This window comes from Mauremys reevesii, linkage group 23 (assembly GCF_016161935.1).
Source record: "Mauremys reevesii isolate NIE-2019 linkage group 23, ASM1616193v1, whole genome shotgun sequence".
NCBI classification, from domain to species: Eukaryota; Metazoa; Chordata; order Testudines; family Geoemydidae; genus Mauremys; species Mauremys reevesii.
Genome location: NC_052645.1, coordinates 13,100,467 through 13,105,119, shown reverse-complemented (window position 1 = coordinate 13,105,119; position 4,653 = coordinate 13,100,467).

Sequence of the window (4,653 nt, the reverse complement as noted above, 5' to 3'; positions counted from 1 at the left end):
GGGGAGGGGGAGAGGTGTGAAAAAGGGGGCTGCCTGTACGGTGCCCCTAGGACGGCAGCCTGGCTACCGAGCAGCCCAAAGAAGCCCACGGGGACTCAGAGGATGTTGCTCACGCAGCTGCTGGCAATAAAGTCCCTGGGAAAGTCCTGTCTCTCTTTTAAACCAGGTGCGGGAATTAAAGTGCACAGTTTGGCTTCACGCTGCTCTGTGCGCGCTCCTGACCACGGCCATCGGGGGCAGGACGCCCCGTGCACGCTGCCCCGGCCCCTCCCCATAGCCATCAGGTGGGTCAGATTCCTCTTCACCCCCAAAGCAAACCTCCTTCTCCCTCAGTACCTGGCAGCGGTGGCTCTTGGCACCCAGCTGGGCTCCCCTGCAGTGCGGCTGCTCTCCTGGTGCTGGCGTGGGCCCCGGGGGCATGCAGGGGTCCTCACTGCTCTGGGGTGGCTTCCTGCCAGTGCCGGGAACCCCACTTGCTCTGAGAACGGCCAGGCCAGGGGCAGCTGACTCCAGTGAGCAGCTGATCTTCGTTTCCTCCCTGGGGCCAGCCAGCCAGTGAGCTCAGACCTTCTGCCCAGGCCCCTCCCTGCCAGGCTCAGGTGGAGCTCAGGGCTGGGCAGCATAAGTGCCTCTCCCTGCTGCCAAGCCATGGTGGGAAGTCTCCAAGTGCCACCCATTCATATGGGGCCCAGCCCCACCAGCCTGCTGTGGGCTTCCCTCCTCTAGGCTTTGAACGGAGCCTTTCCCCCGCTGAGAGAGGAGGCAGCGGGAGGCGGGGCAGCTCTTTAGACTCGTTACCCCCGTGCGTGTGGGGAGCAGCTGCCCCTTTCCCTGGAACTGAGCTCCCATCCCGGGGCGGCTCCATCGAGGCCTCTCCAGCCTGGGCTGGGGGAGCAGACCCAGCTGTGGCCTTCGGCCTGGCAAACCGGCTTCATCCCTCCAAGGCTTAGCGGGGGGGTGTCCTAGGAGAACACGGGGCTGCTGCCCGGCAGCTGGGAGAGGCAGGAGAACAGGCACCCTGCGGAGGGCAGATGTGGGACAATGTGATGGTCCCAACGCTGACAGCGGAAGGGGAACAAAACCTTGGAGCCGGCTTCTAGGTGATCGAGGTCAGGGAGAGACCTACTGCCGGGGGGCAGGTTCTTCTTACACCCTCCTCTGAGGGGCTGGCCCCTGCTGGAGACCGAATCCTGGCCTGGGAGGGCCTAGAGGCTGATCCAGCATGGTGGGCCCGCCAAGCCTCGCTAGGCCTGCAAACAGCCCCCGAGAAGCTGACCAGACTCCTAGGGCTCCTCTTCGCTGCCGTGCGCGCGGGTGTCGCCCCCACTCGAGTCCTGTCCACGCGCGAGAACCCACCCTCCGGGGGTGTAGCTACCGCTCGTGTTAGCACGCCGCCTCAGCGGCTCGCACGCGCGCTGCGTGGCTGGCTCCCTGGCCCAGGCTGGCCCAGGAGGAGTCCACGTGAGCGAGGATTGCCTGGGTTCGCTCTGCGGTGCAGACCTAGCCGCTAGGTTGCTGCTCGGGCACGCTAAGAGCTAACGTTGCCCCACGTCTGCAGGGGAACCTGGCCGGGGGCGTTTGCATAAGGACCAGGATACAGTCGGGAGGAGGTGGCTGCACCCAGCCCGTTGTGCGGGCCCCAGCGGGCAGGGGACACGCCTTCAGGTTCCTCCAAAGCAGCGATGGGCGTGGCGGGGCTGCAGCAGCGGGCGAGTGCGTGGGCTCCACACAGCCGTTGGCCTGGTGCGTTGCTCGCCTCACGGCCGGGACTCTGCAGCCCAGTTCTGCGCGGCTGCGGGGAGGGAGGGGTCACAACGGGCAGCCACAGCATTCCCGTTACCGGAGCTGCGACAGAGGCTCGCAAGAGCCCATCAGAGCAAGAAGCCCAGGTTAGACCAGCCCAGGCCTGTGTGCTGCCTCCAGCCCAGCAGCTCTGGTACTACCATGGCGACAGACACAGCAGGCACCGGGTCTTTGCCATTGCCGTGCCAGCGACGAGTGCGACACGCCCGGCGCGGGAGCCCGAGTGGGCGCGCTGGGTCAGAGCCAGCCAGCTGGAGCGGTGGCCGGCCGCGGGATGTGAGCAGGAAGGCAGGACTTCTGAAAGTGGCTTCCCCTGGCCAGGGTCACCTCCGTGGGGAACTCATGAGCTGGGCAACAATGCTCCTGGGGTTTGTGGTCCGTGCTGTGTAGGTGCCGGGCTGAGAGCTTTGCATTCCTGCTAGTCACCCCACGGACTGGGAGCTAGGTGCACTCCTCCCCGTGTATCTAGAACATCGTCCCCTCGCCCCCTGCATCCCAATAGCCGAGGGCGCCGTGCACAGCGAGGGATTCCTAGAAGAACCAGAACTGACCTCGCCTAGGACGTGACGCTGCTGCAGGACAGGGGATCCCAAAACCGTTCTCTAGGCTGGGCTCACAGCTCTGCCTGCCCACTGGGAGGCTGCCTGGGGAAACCGTGCAGAGAGAGACCGTGGAACTCGCTGGCCGGCACAAGGGCAGCTAGCCAGGGCCCACGGGGGAAAGGGGGTGGCTGCAGGGGGCCCAACTCAGAAGAAAACAAGAGGCTCATAGCTGAGGATGTGGAAAGCAGCCGAACTCCCAGGTCCCACAGAAAGGCAGGGGCGCACCGGGCTGGCAAGCCCGTGTGTTGTGCCCCATCGCATCCTGCATGCTCAGCAGCAGCTGGCTGAGCCAGTGCTCGGCTGGGAGACCGTCAAGGTCCACTCAGCCCACTGCAGGGCTGGATGCGGGTCATTCCCTTCTCCGAGTCACTGCAGCATGTCACAGTTCGGGGCCACTGCACCTGGATTCCCAGTCTCTGGTCCCCCCATCCAGCCCCTGCACTGCTGGAAGAAGGAGCCTTCCTAGCTCTGGAGGCTGCACTGTCTCCTCTGGCAGCAGCGTGCGCACCCTGACAGGACGCAGCCCCACGTCAGTGCTGACCCTCCCCTCAGACACAAAGAGCAGGACCCCGCTGGGCAGCCTCTGGCTCATCACGGAGGAAGCCGGAGGTTTTGGCATCTGGGTCCAGAGCAGTTGGAGATTTCTGGCCCCCGGGGAGATGCAGGGGGACAGTTTGGGATCAAGGGGTAAGGCACATTAGCTGGACTCTTCGGCTTGGATGATCAGCAGGGAGAGAAATAACAATGCTGATGTTTAAAGGGACATCACTAGGGTTCAGAGTTAACAAATAACTGAGAAGAACAGGGCAGTTCTCACACAACAGAACTCTCATTTCAGGCTCCCTGCAGACTCAGGAAGAGGACGATGCAGCTGTTACACTCTGTTTGCATCTACGGTTTTCTTCACAACCACGTGGGCTGGCGTGATCCTTCTCTCTTTTACGCAAGAGTGGAGGCTCAGGAGCAGAGTCACACAGCACGGAGGGGAGCCTGCAGCTGGGGGAATCCAGGTGGCCTGGCTTACAAGAGGGGTCATTTATGCTTTCCCTTGTGACCACACCGGCCTAGCTGGGTTCCCCACCCCACTCCATTGTTGGGGGAGCCCAGCAAACGCACAACCCTCCAACGGCCAGAATACTTTGTGCCTTTACCAGTGAGTTTATTGACAGGACCAGAATCAGTCGCATCAGCTGTTTCTCTTTGCCAGCTGCAGGCCTGGGAGTTGCCCTAGTTACTGTAATTCACCAGCCTGGTAGCCAACTACAGGGAGGCAGGGTAAGAGGGGCCGGAGCCCCATACAGAGAACCCCTCCTTTCAGTTCCCAGCCGGAGCTGGGGCTCCCCCCGCCCACAGCAGCTGGTCTGACTTCTCCGGTGCCAGGAATGCTCCGTACCTAAAGCATCTCAAAGATCCACAAAGGGCTCTTTGCATGTGGGTGCTGCAACCAGGAGGGGAGCTTGCCACACCTGTAGGCAGAGCCCAGCTAGCTTTGATTGAGCTAGATCAAAGCCAGCTTGAGTAACAGCAGCCGCGTGGGCGGCAGCACAGGCTGGCTGCTGGAGTCGGTACCCAGGGAGGGCCCTCGGGAGGCTGGCCCCCGGCACTCAGCGTGGCGACACTGGCGGCGTTACTCGAGCCAGCTTTGATCTCGCTAGATCAAGGCTCGTCGAGACTGCGTCTAGCTAGATCCAACTTCGCTCGGGTCTGACTACCTGGGCTTGCAGGCACACCTCGTATTGCAGCACGCCCTGGGCTGGGCTGCAATCCGCCCCAGCGAGAGGGGGCTGACCCTGCCGAGGGCTGCTCGTTGCCCTCAGCTCCCATTTGGCTTCCCTGGGATTTTTCAGGGCACTCAGCATGAATGAGCAAGTTACTAGTGTGATGGCTTGCCACCCGATGTGCCAAGACTGCTCCTGCTTTCCCTGCCAGCTCGGGGCCCCAGCACCCTGTCTTGCTGAGCCAGCCACGCCAGTCTGCTCCAGCACAGACCCAGGGGCTGAATTACTAGCCCCAAAGCTGCAGGTTTACCTGAAAGCGGCTCACAGAAGTTTGCTTGTCTTTAACACTCAGATGCCCAACTCCTAATGGGGTCTAAACCCAAATGAATCCGTTTTACCCTGTATAAAGCTTATGCAGGGTAAACGCATAAATTGTTCCCCCTCTATAACACTGATAGAGAGAGATGCCCGGTTGTTTGCTCCCCCAGGTATTAATACAGACTCTGAGTTAATTAATAAGTAAAAAGTGA